Source organism: Crinia signifera, unplaced genomic scaffold (assembly GCF_055691185.1).
Source record: "Crinia signifera unplaced genomic scaffold, ASM5569118v1 HAP2_SCAFFOLD_371, whole genome shotgun sequence".
Lineage (NCBI taxonomy): Eukaryota > Metazoa > Chordata > Amphibia > Anura > Myobatrachidae > Crinia > Crinia signifera.
The window spans coordinates 41,621-60,347 of record NW_028142264.1 but is presented as its reverse complement, the minus strand read 5'-3'; the positions used below and the strand labels follow the sequence as shown (position 1 = coordinate 60,347).

The following is an 18,727-nucleotide window of genomic DNA, read 5'->3' as shown; positions in this document are numbered from 1 at the left end:
GTTTCGGTTTTCACACCCCAATCAAGTGTGATAGGGTACAGCGGTTTGAAAGTGGTATATTGAGTCCATATATTATCATTTTATTTCTACCAAAGTAGGTGAAAATTATTATTTTCACTCACTTTTGTAGAAAATAAGCACCTCACCCTCCAGGCACATAGCTGCGTATGGAAAAAGTTATTTGCCAGTTCCGGTTTTCACACCCCAATTAAGTGTGATTGGGTACAGCAGTGCGAAAAAGGTATATGGGGCCTATATATTATCACTTCATTTCTACCAAAATAGGTGAAAATTATTATTTTCACTTACTTTTGTAGAAAATAAGCACCTCACAGCGGCAGGAACATCTCATGCACCGTTTTCGGCTTTCACCCCCCAACCATCACGCCGCGGCCGGAACATTTCTTGCGCCGGTTCCAGCTTTCACACCCAAAAGCACCTTGTCGCGGCCAGAACATCTCATGCGTCGGTTCCGGCTTTACTCCCCCAAGCACCCTGCCAAGGTGGTGACATTTCATTCACAGGTTCATGCTTTCACCCTCCAGGCACATAGCTGCATTTGGAAAAAGTTATTTGCCAGTTTCGGTTTTCACACCCCAATCAAGTGTGATAGGGTACAGCAGTGTGAAAAAGGTATATGGGGCTCTATATATTTTATCACTTCATTTCTACCAAAGTAGGTGAAAATTATTATTTTCACTTACTTTTGTAGAAAAAAAAGCACCTCACAGAGGCAGGAACATCTCATGCACCGTTTTTGGCTATCACCCCCCAACCATCACGCCGCGGCCGTAACATTTCTTGCGCCGGTTCCGGCTTTCACTCCCAAAAGCACCTCGTCGCGGCCAGAACATCTCATGCGTCGGTTCCGGCTTCACTCCCCAAGCACCCTGCCAAGGTGGTGACATTTCATTCACAGGTAAATGCTTTCACCCTCCAGGCACATAGCTGAGCATGGAAAAAGTTATTTGCTGGTTTCGGTTTTCACACCCCAATCAAGTGTGATAGGGTACAGCGTGTGAAAGTGGTATATTGAGCCTATATATTATCATTTTATTTCTACCAAAGTAGGTGAAAATTATTATTTTCACTCACTTTTGTAGAAAATAAGCACCTCACCCTCCAGGCACATAGATGCGTATGGAAAAAGTTATTTGCCAGTTCCGGTTTTCACACCCCAATCAAGTGTGATAGGGTACAGCAGTGCAAAAAAGGTATATGGGGCCTATATATTATCACTTCATTTCTACCAAAATAGGTGAAAATTATTATTTTCACTTACTTTTGTAGAAAATAAGCACCTCACAGCGGCAGGAACATCTCATGCACCGTTTTCGGCTTTCACCCCCCAACCATCACGCCGCGGCCGGAACATTTCTTGCGCCGGTTCCGGCTTTCACTCCCAAAAGCACCTCGTCGCGGCCAGAACATCTCATGCGTCGGTTCCGGCTTTACTCCCCCAAGCAACTTGCCAAGTCGGGAACATTTCATTCACAGGTTCCAGCTTTCACCCTCCAGGCACAGAGCTGCGTATGGAGCAGGTTATTCGCCGTGTACAGTTTTCACACCCCAATCAAGTGTGATAGGGTACAGCGGTGTGAAAGTGGTATATGGGGCCTATGTACTATCACTTAATTTTTATCAAAGTAGGTGAAAATTATTATATTCACCTACTTTAGTACAAAATAAGTATTCTTGACATTCAATAAAAAGGCAATGCAGACAATATCACTGATATCTCCTGCACAGATATCAGTCCTGATTTGGCTCGCTGTCTGCATAAAATAATATAAGGACCTAAATTCATCAAACTTTAAACGTAATGTACGGGTCTATAACAAATATACACATTTGATAAACACGCATGTATGCCATTAAGATATTATCGCGCCTCCTTACCTGTTGTGGGTAGCTGCTTCTGCCATCCGACGTTTGGAATATGCTGTAGTAAAAATGACGTCACAGTAGTCCAGAGATGTAGTAGGTGGGTAAGTAGTTGACATCACAATTCATTCATGGAGAAGGTCTACCTGAAAAAAAGAAGAAGGAGGCGCGATAATATGTTCATGACATACATGAATATTTATTAATACTGTGTCTTACATCGTAACACTCATAAATGCATTACTGTACAGACAACACAAGTCATCCTTATCAGTCCCTGCCCCAGTGATTGCAAATACATGCTACAGCACATATTAGACCCTTAACTGTGGACCCGGCACTCAGTTTTACAAACTGAGCAGGTCCCCGGGTACGTACTTTGCAGCAAGCTCTGTCCACTCCACTCATTGACCTGGTATTGCAGTACTTCCAGGACCGGTGCACCACCCTAATCTGTTATCCAAAAATAGACTAATTCCATTCCGGGCACTTGATTTGGTGTATCAATTGTTTGTGCACCTTTGTTCTAACTTTGTATTTAGAAATGCATGCATTTGCTTCAAGGTTTAACCCTTGTGCATAAAAAGTTTGAAATCCTGCCTCCAGTGTATCATTTTGTGACTATTTCTTGACTTCTTGAATTGTACTTTCTGGAATCGAGGCAGTTTAATACTTGACGTGACACTACACTTAAAATCAGCATGTGCGGCGTAGCCAAAAGACCGGAAGCCTGCCTAAATTAAATGACTTATCAATCGCTGCGCCCTCCCAATATATATGCAAACACTATGTGACTTACCTACGATCTTACCACAGAAACATCAACTGGAACACAGCAATGGAATTTTTGGACCCCCCTCCCTCTCGATTTGAAATGGCTTGGTTTTTTTTTTCTTTTATTTCTTTTTCGCTTCTCTTATATTTTGTTTTCTTTTGTTAAACTTATATTTTTTTCTTTTCTCTTTTCTCTCTTTTGTTTTGGGATTTTTTTTTCCTCTTCAATTTTTTTCGAGCCAAACAATTGATGATCATTGAGAGGGGGATTTAGAAAAAGTATCACTTACCTTCTTCGGACCATCATTTGGGTGGTAACTGCCAATAAAAGAAAACATTGGCCCACCCAGCTCACCTACACACGACTGTCCTGTCTGCCTGTCTGTTCCAAGTGACTGTCTGGCTGTCAGGTTCCGGAATCCGAGTGAGCAGTTTGTGATGTCATAGAGGGCAGATTGTGATGTCACACAAAGGTTCCTGCCACATGAATGCTTGTCCATCTGACTGTCTACTACTGCTGCTGAATGGGCTCAAAACAGGAAAGCCGTCATTGCACCTGATTGTGCAAGATTCCTCCTTCTCCTCTGCAGCAGCTAGCTAATTGATTTAGCCAGCAGCAGTCAGGGACTATCACCCCCCAAGCACCTCACAGTGCCTGGAACATCTCATGCGCCAGTTTAGGCTTTCACCCCCCTTCATGCACATCGCAAAAGCATGGCAATCTCATGCGCCAGATCTGGCACCTTGCCAAAGCACTTCGCCATGGTCGTAACATTTCATGCGCCGGTTCCAGCTTTCACTCCCAAAAGCACCTCGTCGCGGCCAGAACATCTCATGCGTCGGTTCCGGCTTTACTCCCCCAAGCACCCTGCCAAGGTAGTGACATTTCATTCACATGTTCCAGCTTTCACCCTCCAGGCACATAGCTGAGTATGGAAAAAGTTAATTGCTGGTTTCGGTTTTCACACCCCAATCAAGTGTGATAGGGTACAGCGGTTTGAAAGTGGTATATTGAGCCCATATATTATCATTTTATTTCTACCAAAGTAGGTGAAAATTATTATTTTCACTCACTTTTGTAGAAAATAAGCACCTCACCCTCCAGGCACATAGCTGCGCATGGAAAAAGTTATTTGCCAATTCCGGTTTTCACACCCCAATCAAGTGTGATAGGGAACAGCAGTGCGAAAAAGGTATATGGGGCATATATATTATCACTTCATTTCTACCAAAATAGCTGAAAATTATTATTTTCACTTACTTTTGTAGAAAATAAGCACCTCACAGCGGCAGGAACATCTCATGCACAGTTTTCGGCTTTCACCCCCCAACCATCACGCCGCGGCCGGAACATTTCTTGCGCCGGTTCCAGCTTTCACACCCAAAAGCACCTTGTCGCGGCCAGAACATCTCATGCGTCGGTTCCGGCTTTACTCCCCCAAGCACCCTGCCAAGGTGGTGACATTTCATTCACAGGTTCATGCTTTCACCCTCCAGGCACATAGATGAGTATGGAAAAAGTTATTTGCTGGTTTCGGTTTTCACATCCCAATCAAGTGTGATAGGGTACAGTGGTGTGAAAGTGGTATATTGAGCCCATATATTATCATTTTATTTCTACCAAAGTAGGTGAAAATTATTATTTTCACTCACTTTTGTAGAAAATAAGCACCTCACAGAGGCAGGAACATCTCATGCACCGTTTTCGGCTATCTCCCCCCAACCATCACGCCGCGGCCGGAACATTTCTTGCGCCGGTTCCGGCTTTCACTCCCAAAAGCACCTCGTCGCGGCCAGAACATCTCATGCGTCGGTTCCGGCTTTACTCCCCCAAGCACCCTGCCAAGGTGGTGACATTTCATTCACAGGTTCCAGCTTTCACCCTCCAAGCACATAGCTGAGTATGGAAAAAGTTATTTGCTGGTTTCGGTTTTCACACCCCAATCAAGTGTGATAGGGTACAGCGGTTTGAAAGTGGTATATTGAGCCCATATATTATCATTTTATTTCTACCAAAGTAGGTGAAAATTATTATTTTCACTCATTTTTGTAGAAAATAAGCACCTCACCTTCCAGGCACATAGCTGCGTATGGAAAAAGTTATTTGCCAGTTCCGGTTTTCACACCCCAATTAAGTGTGATTGGGTACAGCAGTGCGAAAAAGGTATATGGGGCCTATATATTATCACTTCATTTCTACCAAAATAGGTGAAAATTATTATTTTCACTTACTTTTGTAGAAAATAAGCACCTCACAGCGGCAGGAACATCTCATGCACCGTTTTCGGCTTTCACCCCCCAACCATCACGCCGCGGCCGGAACATTTCTTGCGCCGGTAACGGCTTTCACTCCCAAAAGCACCTCGTCGCGGCCAAAACATCTCATGCGTCGGTTCCGGCTTTACTCCCCCAAGCACCTTGCCAAGGTGGTGACATTTCATTCACAGGTTCCAGCTTTCACCCTCCAGGCACATAGCTGAGTATGGAAAAAGTTATTTGCTGGTTTCGGTTTTCACACCCCAATCAAGTGTGATAGGGTACAGCGGTTTGAAAGTGGTATATTGAGCCCATATATTATCATTTTATTTCTACCAAAGTAGGTGAAAATTATTATTTTCACTCATTTTTGTAGAAAATAAGCACCTCACCTTCCAGGCACTTAGCTGCGTATGAAAAAAGTTATTTGCCAGTTCCGGTTTTCACACCCCAATTAAGTGTGATTGGGTACAGCAGTGCGAAAAAGGTATATGGGGCCTATATATTATCACTTCATTTCTACCAAAATAGGTGAAAATTATTATTTTCACTTACTTTTGTAGAAAATAAGCACCTCACAGCGGCAGGAACATCTCATGCACCGTTTTCGGCTTTCACCCCCCAACCATCACGCCGCGGCCGGAACATTTCTTGCGCCGGTAACGGCTTTCACTCCCAAAAGCACCTCGTCGCGGCCAAAACATCTCATGCGTCGGTTCCGGCTTTACTCCCCCAAGCACCTTGCCAAGGTGGTGACATTTCATTCACAGGTTCCAGCTTTCACCCTCCAGGCACATAGCTGAGTATGGAAAAATTTATTTGCTGGTTTCGTTTTTCACACCCCAATCAAGTGTGATAGGGTACAGCGGTTTGAAAGTGGTATATTGAGTCCATATATTATCATTTTATTTCTACCAAAGTAGGTGAAAATTATTATTTTCACTCACTTTTGTAGAAAATAAGCACCTCACCCTCCAGGCACATAGCTGCGTATGGAAAAAGTTATTTGCCAGTTCCGGTTTTCACACCCCAATCAAGTGTGATAGGGTACAGCAGTGTGAAAAAGGTATATGGGGCCTATATATTATCACTTCATTTCTACCAAAATAGGTGAAAATTATTATTTTCACTTACTTTTGTAGAAAATAAGCACCTCACAGCGGCAGGAACATCTCATGCACCGTTTTCGGCTTTCACCCCCCAACCATCACACCGCGGCCGGAACATTTCTTGCGCCAGTTCCGTCTTTCACTCCCAAAAGCACCTCGTTGCGGCCAGAACATCTCATGCGTCGGTTCCGGCTTTACTCCCCCAAGCACCCTGCCAAGGTGGTGACATTTCATTCACAGGTTCCAGCTTTCACCCTCCAGGCACATAGCTGAGTATGGAAAAAGTTATTTGCTGGTTTTGGTTTTCACACCCCAATCAAGTGTGATAGGGTACAGCGGTGTGAAAGTGGTATATTGAGCCTATATATTATCATTTTATTTCGACCAAAGTAGGTGAAAATTATTATTTTCACTCACTTTTGTAGAAAAAAAGCACCTCACCCTCCAGGCACATAGCTGCATATGGAAAAAGTTATTTGCCAGTTTCGGTTTTCACACCCCAATCAAGTGTGATAGGGTACAGCAGTGTGAAAAAGGTATATGGGGCTCTATATATTTTATCACTTCATTTCTACCAAAGTAGGTGAAAATTATTATTTTCACTTACTTTTGTAGAAAAAAAAGCACCTCACAGAGGCAGGAACATCTCATGCACCGTTTTTGGCTATCACCCCCCAACCATCACGCCGCGGCCGTAACATTTCTTGCGCCGGTTCCGGCTTTCACTCCCAAAAGCACCTCGTCGCGGCCAGAACATCTCATGCGTCGGTTCCGGCTTCACTCCCCAAGCACCCTGCCAAGGTGGTGACATTTCATTCACAGGTAAATGCTTTCACCCTCCAGGCACATAGCTGAGTATGGAAAAAGTTATTTGCTGGTTTCGGTTTTCACACCCCAATTAAGTGTGATAGGGTACAGCGTGTGAAAGTGGTATATTGAGCCTATATATTATCATTTTATTTCTACCAAAGTAGGTGAAAATTATTATTTTCACTCACTTTTGTAGAAAATAAGCACCTCACCCTCCAGGCACATAGATGCGTATGGAAAAAGTTATTTGCCAGTTCCGGTTTTCACACCCCAATCAAGTGTGATAGGGTACAGCAGTGCAAAAAAGGTATATGGGGCCTATATATTATCACTTCATTTCTACCAAAATAGGTGAAAATTATTATTTTCACTTACTTTTGTAGAAAATAAGCACCTCACAGCGGCAGGAACATCTCATGCACCGTTTTCGGCTTTCACCCCCCAACCATCACGCCGCGGCCGGAACATTTCTTGCGCCGGTTCCGGCTTTCACTCCCAAAAGCACCTAGTTGCGGCCAGAACATCTCATGCGTCGGTTCCGGCTTTACTCCCCCAAGCAACTTGCCAAGTCGGGAACATTTCATTCACAGGTTCCAGCTTTCACCCTCCAGGCACAGAGCTGCGTATGGAGCAGGTTATTCGCCGTGTACAGTTTTCACACCCCAATCAAGTGTGATAGGGTACAGCGGTGTGAAAGTGGTATATGGGGCCTATGTACTATCACTTAATTTTTATCAAAGTAGGTGAAAATTATTATATTCACCTACTTTAGTACAAAATAAGTATTCTTGACATTCAATAAAAAGGCAATGCAGACAATATCACTGATATCTCCTGCACAGATATCAGTCCTGATTTGGCTCGCTGTCTGCATAAAATAATATAAGGACCTAAATTCATCAAACTTTAAACGTAATGTACGGGTCTATAACAAATATACACATTTGATAAACACGCATGTATGCCATTAAGATATTATCGCGCCTCCTTACCTGTTGTGGGTAGCTGCTTCTGCCATCCGACGTTTGGAATATGCTGTAGTAAAAATGACGTCACAGTAGTCCAGAGATGTAGTAGGTGGGTAAGTAGTTGACATCACAATTCATTCATGGAGAAGGTCTACCTGAAAAAAAGAAGAAGGAGGCGCGATAATATGTTCATGACATACATGAATATTTATTAATACTGTGTCTTACATCGTAACACTCATAAATGCATTACTGTACAGACAACACAAGTCATCCTTATCAGTCCCTGCCCCAGTGATTGCAAATACATGCTACAGCACATATTAGACCCTTAACTGTGGACCCGGCACTCAGTTTTACAAACTGAGCAGGTCCCCGGGTACGTACTTTGCAGCAAGCTCTGTCCACTCCACTCATTGACCTGGTATTGCAGTACTTCCAGGACCGGTGCACCACCCTAATCTGTTATCCAAAAATAGACTAATTCCATTCCGGGCACTTGATTTGGTGTATCAATTGTTTGTGCACCTTTGTTCTAACTTTGTATTTAGAAATGCATGCATTTGCTTCAAGGTTTAACCCTTGTGCATAAAAAGTTTGAAATCCTGCCTCCAGTGTATCATTTTGTGACTATTTCTTGACTTCTTGAATTGTACTTTCTGGAATCGAGGCAGTTTAATACTTGACGTGACACTACACTTAAAATCAGCATGTGCGGCGTAGCCAAAAGACCGGAAGCCTGCCTAAATTAAATGACTTATCAATCGCTGCGCCCTCCCAATATATATGCAAACACTATGTGACTTACCTACGATCTTACCACAGAAACATCAACTGGAACACAGCAATGGAATTTTTGGACCCCCCTCCCTCTCGATTTGAAATGGCTTGGTTTTTTTTTTCTTTTATTTCTTTTTCGCTTCTCTTATATTTTGTTTTCTTTTGTTAAACTTATATTTTTTTCTTTTCTCTTTTCTCTCTTTTGTTTTGGGAATTTTTTTTCCTCTTCAATTTTTTCCGAGCCAAACAATTGATGATCATTGAGAGGGGGATTTAGAAAAAGTATCACTTACCTTCTTCGGACCATCATTTGGGTGGTAACTGCCAATAAAAGAAAACATTGGCCCACCCAGCTCACCTACACACGACTGTCCTGTCTGCCTGTCTGTTCCAAGTGACTGTCTGGCTGTCAGGTTCCGGAATCCGAGTGAGCAGTTTGTGATGTCATAGAGGGCAGATTGTGATGTCACACAAAGGTTCCTGCCACATGAATGCTTGTCCATCTGACTGTCTACTACTGCTGCTGAATGGGCTCAAAACAGGAAAGCCGTCATTGCACCTGATTGTGCAAGATTCCTCCTTCTCCTCTGCAGCAGCTAGCTGATTGATTTAGCCAGCAGCAGTCAGGGACTATCACCCCCCAAGCACCTCACAGTGCCTGGAACATCTTATGCGCCAGTTTAGGCTTTCACCCCCCTTCATGCACATCGCAAAAGCATGGCAATCTCATGCGCCAGATCTGGCACCTTGCCAAAGCACCTCGCCATGGTCGTAACATTTCATGCGCCGGTTCCAGCTTTCACTCCCAAAAGCACCTCGTCGCGGCCAGAACATCTCATGCGTCGGTTCCGGCTTTACTCCCCCAAGCACCCTGCCAAGGTAGTGACATTTCATTCACAGGTTCCAGCTTTCACCCTCCAGGCACATAGCTGAGTATGGAAAAAGTTAATTGCTGGTTTCGGTTTTCACACCCCAATCAAGTGTGATAGGGTACAGCGGTTTGAAAGTGGTATATTGAGCCCATATATTATCATTTTATTTCTACCAAAGTAGGTGAAAATTATTATTTTCACTCACTTTTGTAGAAAATAAGCACCTCACCCTCCAGGCACATAGCTGCGCATGGAAAAAGTTATTTGCCAGTTCCGGTTTTCACACCCCAATCAAGTGTGATAGGGAACAGCAGTGCGAAAAAGGTATATGGGGCCTATATATTATCACTTCATTTCTACCAAAATAGCTGAAAATTATTATTTTCACTTACTTTTGTAGAAAATAAGCACCTCACAGCGGCAGGAACATCTCATGCACCGTTTTCGACTTTCACCCCCCAACCATCACGCCGCTGCCGGAACATTTCTTGCGCCGGTTCCGGCTTTCACTCCCAAAAGCACCTCGTCGCGGCCAGAACATCTCATGCGTCGGTTCCGGCTTTACTCCCCCAAGCACCCTGCCAAGGTGGTGACATTTCATTCACAGGTTCCAGCTTTCACCCTCCAGGCACATAGCTGAGTATGGAAAAATTTATTTGCTGGTTTCGGTTTTCACACCCCAATCAAGTGTGATAGGGTACAGCGGTTTGAAAGTGGTATATTGAGTCCATATATTATCATTTTATTTCTACCAAAGTAGGTGAAAATTATTATTTTCACTCACTTTTGTAGAAAATAAGCACCTCACCCTCCAGGCACATAGCTGCGTATGGAAAAAGTTATTTGCCAGTTCCGGTTTTCACACCCCAATCAAGTGTGATAGGGTACAGCAGTGCGAAAAAGGTATATGGGGCCTATATATTATCACTTAATTTCTACCAAAATAGGTGAAAATTATTATTTTCACTTACTTTTGTAGAAAATAAGCACCTCACAGCGGCAGGAACATCTCATGCACCGTTTTCGGCTTTCACCCCCCAACCATCACGCCGCGGCCGGAACATTTCTTGCGCCGGTTCTGGCTTTCACTCCCAAAAGCACCTCGTCGCGGCCAGAACATCTCATGCGAAGGTTCCGGCTTTACTCCCCCAAGCACCCTACCAAGGTGGTGACATTTCATTCAGAGGTTCCAGCTTTCACCCTCCAGACACATAGCTGAGTATGGAAAAAGTTATTTGCTGGTTTTGGTTTTCACACCCCAATCAAGTGTGATAGGGTACAGCGGTGTGAAAGTGGTATATTGAGCCTATTTATTATCATTTTATTTCTACCAAAGTAGGTGAAAATTATTATTTTCACTCACTTTTGTAGAAAATAAGCACCTCACCCTCCAGGCACATAGATGCGTATGGAAAAAGTTATTTGCCAGTTCCGGTTTTCACACCCCAATCAAGTGTGATAGGGTACAGCAGTGCAAAAAAGGTATATGGGGCCTATATATTATCACTTCATTTCTACCAAAATAGGTGAAAATTATTATTTTCACTTACTTTTGTAGAAAATAAGCACCTCACAGCGGCAGGAACATCTCATGCACCGTTTTCGGCTTTCACCCCCCAACCATCACGCCGCGGCCGGAACATTTCTTGCGCCGGTTCCGGCTTTCACTCCCAAAAGCACCTAGTTGCGGCCAGAACATCTCATGCGTCGGTTCCGGCTTTACTCCCCCAAGCAACTTGCCAAGTCGGGAACATTTCATTCACAGGTTCCAGCTTTCACCCTCCAGGCACAGAGCTGCGTATGGAGCAGGTTATTCGCCGTGTACAGTTTTCACACCCCAATCAAGTGTGATAGGGTACAGCGGTGTGAAAGTGGTATATGGGGCCTATGTACTATCACTTAATTTTTATCAAAGTAGGTGAAAATTATTATATTCACCTACTTTAGTACAAAATAAGTATTCTTGACATTCAATAAAAAGGCAATGCAGACAATATCACTGATATCTCCTGCACAGATATCAGTCCTGATTTGGCTCGCTGTCTGCATAAAATAATATAAGGACCTAAATTCATCAAACTTTAAACGTAATGTACGGGTCTATAACAAATATACACATTTGATAAACACGCATGTATGCCATTAAGATATTATCGCGCCTCCTTACCTGTTGTGGGTAGCTGCTTCTGCCATCCGACGTTTGGAATATGCTGTAGTAAAAATGACGTCACAGTAGTCCAGAGATGTAGTAGGTGGGTAAGTAGTTGACATCACAATTCATTCATGGAGAAGGTCTACCTGAAAAAAAGAAGAAGGAGGCGCGATAATATGTTCATGACATACATGAATATTTATTAATACTGTGTCTTACATCGTAACACTCATAAATGCATTACTGTACAGACAACACAAGTCATCCTTATCAGTCCCTGCCCCAGTGATTGCAAATACATGCTACAGCACATATTAGACCCTTAACTGTGGACCCGGCACTCAGTTTTACAAACTGAGCAGGTCCCCGGGTACGTACTTTGCAGCAAGCTCTGTCCACTCCACTCATTGACCTGGTATTGCAGTACTTCCAGGACCGGTGCACCACCCTAATCTGTTATCCAAAAATAGACTAATTCCATTCCGGGCACTTGATTTGGTGTATCAATTGTTTGTGCACCTTTGTTCTAACTTTGTATTTAGAAATGCATGCATTTGCTTCAAGGTTTAACCCTTGTGCATAAAAAGTTTGAAATCCTGCCTCCAGTGTATCATTTTGTGACTATTTCTTGACTTCTTGAATTGTACTTTCTGGAATCGAGGCAGTTTAATACTTGACGTGACACTACACTTAAAATCAGCATGTGCGGCGTAGCCAAAAGACCGGAAGCCTGCCTAAATTAAATGACTTATCAATCGCTGCGCCCTCCCAATATATATGCAAACACTATGTGACTTACCTACGATCTTACCACAGAAACATCAACTGGAACACAGCAATGGAATTTTTGGACCCCCCTCCCTCTCGATTTGAAATGGCTTGGTTTTTTTTTTCTTTTATTTCTTTTTCGCTTCTCTTATATTTTGTTTTCTTTTGTTAAACTTATATTTTTTTCTTTTCTCTTTTCTCTCTTTTGTTTTGGGAATTTTTTTTCCTCTTCAATTTTTTCCGAGCCAAACAATTGATGATCATTGAGAGGGGGATTTAGAAAAAGTATCACTTACCTTCTTCGGACCATCATTTGGGTGGTAACTGCCAATAAAAGAAAACATTGGCCCACCCAGCTCACCTACACACGACTGTCCTGTCTGCCTGTCTGTTCCAAGTGACTGTCTGGCTGTCAGGTTCCGGAATCCGAGTGAGCAGTTTGTGATGTCATAGAGGGCAGATTGTGATGTCACACAAAGGTTCCTGCCACATGAATGCTTGTCCATCTGACTGTCTACTACTGCTGCTGAATGGGCTCAAAACAGGAAAGCCGTCATTGCACCTGATTGTGCAAGATTCCTCCTTCTCCTCTGCAGCAGCTAGCTGATTGATTTAGCCAGCAGCAGTCAGGGACTATCACCCCCCAAGCACCTCACAGTGCCTGGAACATCTTATGCGCCAGTTTAGGCTTTCACCCCCCTTCATGCACATCGCAAAAGCATGGCAATCTCATGCGCCAGATCTGGCACCTTGCCAAAGCACCTCGCCATGGTCGTAACATTTCATGCGCCGGTTCCAGCTTTCACTCCCAAAAGCACCTCGTCGCGGCCAGAACATCTCATGCGTCGGTTCCGGCTTTACTCCCCCAAGCACCCTGCCAAGGTAGTGACATTTCATTCACAGGTTCCAGCTTTCACCCTCCAGGCACATAGCTGAGTATGGAAAAAGTTAATTGCTGGTTTCGGTTTTCACACCCCAATCAAGTGTGATAGGGTACAGCGGTTTGAAAGTGGTATATTGAGCCCATATATTATCATTTTATTTCTACCAAAGTAGGTGAAAATTATTATTTTCACTCACTTTTGTAGAAAATAAGCACCTCACCCTCCAGGCACATAGCTGCGCATGGAAAAAGTTATTTGCCAGTTCCGGTTTTCACACCCCAATCAAGTGTGATAGGGAACAGCAGTGCGAAAAAGGTATATGGGGCCTATATATTATCACTTCATTTCTACCAAAATAGCTGAAAATTATTATTTTCACTTACTTTTGTAGAAAATAAGCACCTCACAGCGGCAGGAACATCTCATGCACCGTTTTCGACTTTCACCCCCCAACCATCACGCCGCTGCCGGAACATTTCTTGCGCCGGTTCCGGCTTTCACTCCCAAAAGCACCTCGTCGCGGCCAGAACATCTCATGCGTCGGTTCCGGCTTTACTCCCCCAAGCACCCTGCCAAGGTGGTGACATTTCATTCACAGGTTCCAGCTTTCACCCTCCAGGCACATAGCTGAGTATGGAAAAATTTATTTGCTGGTTTCGGTTTTCACACCCCAATCAAGTGTGATAGGGTACAGCGGTTTGAAAGTGGTATATTGAGTCCATATATTATCATTTTATTTCTACCAAAGTAGGTGAAAATTATTATTTTCACTCACTTTTGTAGAAAATAAGCACCTCACCCTCCAGGCACATAGCTGCGTATGGAAAAAGTTATTTGCCAGTTCCGGTTTTCACACCCCAATCAAGTGTGATAGGGTACAGCAGTGCGAAAAAGGTATATGGGGCCTATATATTATCACTTAATTTCTACCAAAATAGGTGAAAATTATTATTTTCACTTACTTTTGTAGAAAATAAGCACCTCACAGCGGCAGGAACATCTCATGCACCGTTTTCGGCTTTCACCCCCCAACCATCACGCCGCGGCCGGAACATTTCTTGCGCCGGTTCTGGCTTTCACTCCCAAAAGCACCTCGTCGCGGCCAGAACATCTCATGCGAAGGTTCCGGCTTTACTCCCCCAAGCACCCTACCAAGGTGGTGACATTTCATTCAGAGGTTCCAGCTTTCACCCTCCAGACACATAGCTGAGTATGGAAAAAGTTATTTGCTGGTTTTGGTTTTCACACCCCAATCAAGTGTGATAGGGTACAGCGGTGTGAAAGTGGTATATTGAGCCTATTTATTATCATTTTATTTCGACCAAAGTAGGTGAAAATTATTATTTTCACTCACTTTTGTAGAAAATAAGCACCTCACCTTCCAGGCACATAGCTGCGTATGGAAAAAGTTATTTGCCAGTTCCGGTTTTCACACCCCAATCAAGTGTGATAGGGTACAGCAGTGCGAAAAAGGTATATGGGGCCTATATATTATCACTTCATTTCTACCAAAATAGGTGAAAATTATTATTTTCACTTACTTTTGTAGAAAATAAGTACCTCACAGCGGCAGGAACATCTCATGCACAGTTTTCGGCTTTCACCCCCCAACCATCACGCCGCGGCCGGAACATTTCTTGCGCCGGTTCCGGCTTTCAATCCCAAAAGCACCTCGTCGCGGCCAGAACATCTCATGCGAAGGTTCCGGCTTTACTCCCCCAAGCACCCTGCCAAGGTGGTGACATTTCATTCACAGGTTCATGCTTTCACCCTCCAGGCACATAGATGAGTATGGAAAAAGTTATTTGCTGGTTTCGGTTTTCACATCCCAATCAAGTGTGATAGGGTACAGCGGTTTGAAAGTGGTATATTGAGCCCATATATTATCATTTTATTTCTACCAAAGTAGGTGAAAATTATTATTTTCACTCATTTTTGTAGAAAATAAGCACCTCACCTTCCAGGCACATAGCTGCGTATGGAAAAAGTTATTTGCCAGTTCCGGTTTTCACACCCCAATTAAGTGTGATTGGGTACAGCAGTGCGAAAAAGGTATATGGGGCCTATATATTATCACTTCATTTCTACCAAAATAGGTGAAAATTATTATTTTCACTTACTTTTGTAGAAAATAAGCACCTCACAGCGGCAGGAACATCTCATGCACCGTTTTCGGCTTTCACCCCCCAACCATCACGCCGCGGCCGGAACATTTCTTGCGCCGGTAACGGCTTTCACTCCCAAAAGCACCTCGTCGCGGCCAGAACATCTCATGCGTCGGTTCCGGCTTTACTCCCCCAAGCACCTTGCCAAGGTGGTGACATTTCATTCACAGGTTCCAGCTTTCACCCTCCAGGCACATAGCTGAGTATGGAAAAATTTATTTGCTGGTTTCGGTTTTCACACCCCAATCAAGTGTGATAGGGTACAGCGGTTTGAAAGTGGTATATTGAGTCCATATATTATCATTTTATTTCTACCAAAGTAGGTGAAAATTATTATTTTCACTCACTTTTGTAGAAAATAAGCACCTCACCCTCCAGGCACATAGCTGCGTATGGAAAAAGTTATTTGCCAGTTCCGGTTTTCACACCCCAATTAAGTGTGATTGGGTACAGCAGTGCGAAAAAGGTATATGGGGCCTATATATTATCACTTCATTTCTACCAAAATAGGTGAAAATTATTATTTTCACTTACTTTTGTAGAAAATAAGCACCTCACAGCGGCAGGAACATCTCATGCACCGTTTTCGGCTTTCACCCCCCAACCATCACGCCGCGGCCGGAACATTTCTTGCGCCGGTTCCAGCTTTCACTCCCAAAAGCACCTTGTCGCGGCCAGAACATCTCATGCGTCGGTTCTGGCTTTACTCCCCCAAGCACCCTGCCAAGGTGGTGACATTTCATTCACAGGTTCATGCTTTCACCCTCCAGGCACATAGCTGCATATGGAAAAAGTTATTTGCCAGTTTCGGTTTTCACACCCCAATCAAGTGTGATAGGGTACAGCAGTGTGAAAAAGGTATATGGGGCTCTATATATTTTATCACTTCATTTCTACCAAAGTAGGTGAAAATTATTATTTCCACTTACTTTTGTAGAAAAAAAAGCACCTCACAGAGGCAGGAACATCTCATGCACCGTTTTTGGCTATCACCCCCCAACCATCACGCCGCGGCCGTAACATTTCTTGCACCGGTTCCGGCTTTCACTCCCAAAAGCACCTCGTCGCGGCCAGAACATCTCATGCGTCGGTTCCGGCTTCACTCGCCAAGCACCCTGCCAAGGTGGTGACATTTCATTCACAGGTAAATGCTTTCACCCTCCAGGCACATAGCTGAGCATGGAAAAAGTTATTTGCTGGTTTCGGTTTTCACACCCCAATCAAGTGTGATAGGGTACAGCGTGTGAAAGTGGTATATTGAGCCTATATATTATCATTTTATTTCTACCAAAGTAGGTGAAAATTATTATTTTCACTCACTTTTGTAGAAAATAAGCACCTCACCCTCCAGGCACATAGATGCGTATGGAAAAAGTTATTTGCCAGTTCCGGTTTTCACACCCCAATCAAGTGTGATAGGGTACAGCAGTGCAAAAAAGGTATATGGGGCCTATATATTATCACTTCATTTCTACCAAAATAGGTGAAAATTATTATTTTCACTTACTTTTGTAGAAAATAAGCACCTCACAGCGGCAGGAACATCTCATGCACCGTTTTCGGCTTTCACCCCCCAACCATCACGCCGCGGCCGGAACATTTCTTGCGCCGGTTCCGGCTTTCACTCCCAAAAGCACCTCGTCGCGGCCAGAACATCTCATGCGTCGGTTCCGGCTTTACTCCCCCAAGCAACTTGCCAAGTCGGGAACATTTCATTCACAGGTTCCAGCTTTCACCCTCCAGGCACAGAGCTGCGTATGGAGCAGGTAATTCGCCGTGTACAGTTTTCACACCCCAATCAAGTGTGATAGGGTACAGCGGTGTGAAAGTGGTATATGGGGCCTATGTACTATCACTTAATTTTTATCAAAGTAGGTGAAAATTATTATATTCACCTACTTTAGTACAAAATAAGTATTCTTGACATTCAATAAAAAGGCAATGCAGACAATATCACTGATATCTCCTGCACAGATATCAGTCCTGATTTGGCTCGCTGTCTGCATAAAATAATATAAGGACCTAAATTCATCAAACTTTAAACGTAATGTACGGGTCTATAACAAATATACACATTTGATAAACACGCATGTATGCCATTAAGATATTATCGCGCCTCCTTACCTGTTGTGGGTAGCTGCTTCTGCCATCCGACGTTTGGAATATGCTGTAGTAAAAATGACGTCACAGTAGTCCAGAGATGTAGTAGGTGGGTAAGTAGTTGACATCACAATTCATTCATGGAGAAGGTCTACCTGAAAAAAAGAAGAAGGAGGCGCGATAATATGTTCATGACATACATGAATATTTATTAATACTGTGTCTTACATCGTAACACTCATAAATGCATTACTGTACAGACAACACAAGTCATCCTTATCAGTCCCTGCCCCAGTGATTGCAAATACATGCTACAGCACATATTAGACCCTTAACTGTGGACCCGGCACTCAGTTTTACAAACTGAGCAGGTCCCCGGGTACGTACTTTGCAGCAAGCTCTGTCCACTCCACTCATTGACCTGGTATTGCAGTACTTCCAGGACCGGTGCACCACCCTAATCTGTTATCCAAAAATAGACTAATTCCATTCCGGGCACTTGATTTGGTGTATCAATTGTTTGTGCACCTTTGTTCTAACTTTGTATTTAGAAATGCATGCATTTGCTTCAAGGTTTAACCCTTGTGCATAAAAAGTTTGAAATCCTGCCTCCAGTGTATCATTTTGTGACTATTTCTTGACTTCTTGAATTGTACTTTCTGGAATCGAGGCAGTTTAATACTTGACGTGACACTACACTTAAAATCAGCATGTGCGGCGTAGCCAAAAGACCGGAAGCCTGCCTAAATTAAATGACTTATCAATCGCTGCGCCCTCCCAATATATATGCAAACACTATGTGACTTACCTACGATCTTACCACAGAAACATCAACTGGAACACAGCAATGGAATTTTTGGACCCCCCTCCCTCTCGATTTGAAATGGCTTGGTTTTTTTTTTCTTTTATTTCTTTTTCGCTTCTCTTATATTTTGTTTTCTTTTGTTAAACTTATATTTTTTTCTTTTCTCTTTTCTCTCTTTTGTTTTGGGAATTTTTTTTCCTCTTCAATTTTTTCCGAGCCAAACAATTGATGATCATTGAGAGGGGGATTTAGAAAAAGTATCACTTACCTTCTTCGGACCATCATTTGGGTGGTAACTGCCAATAAAAGAAAACATTGGCCCACCCAGCTCACCTACACACGACTGTCCTGTCTGCCTGTCTGTTCCAAGTGACTGTCTGGCTGTCAGGTTCCGGAATCC

At 43.4% G+C, this 18,727-nt stretch overlaps 1 long non-coding RNA gene across 1 annotated transcript in view; it reads right to left on the bottom strand.

The window, feature by feature from the left end:
- LOC146055220 (uncharacterized) overlaps positions 1–18,309 on the bottom strand; it is a 42,038-nt gene extending 23,729 nt beyond the window's left edge. Inside the window, exons 1-4 of the long non-coding RNA XR_014468530.1 lie at positions 17,547–18,309; positions 11,621–11,751; positions 7,826–7,956; positions 1,900–2,030 (exon numbers count right to left, since the gene is read on the bottom strand). This is a non-coding gene — a long non-coding RNA (uncharacterized LOC146055220). The remainder of the gene's footprint in view (positions 1–1,899; positions 2,031–7,825; positions 7,957–11,620; positions 11,752–17,546) is intronic.
- Between the last annotated feature and the right edge of the window lie 418 nt (positions 18,310–18,727).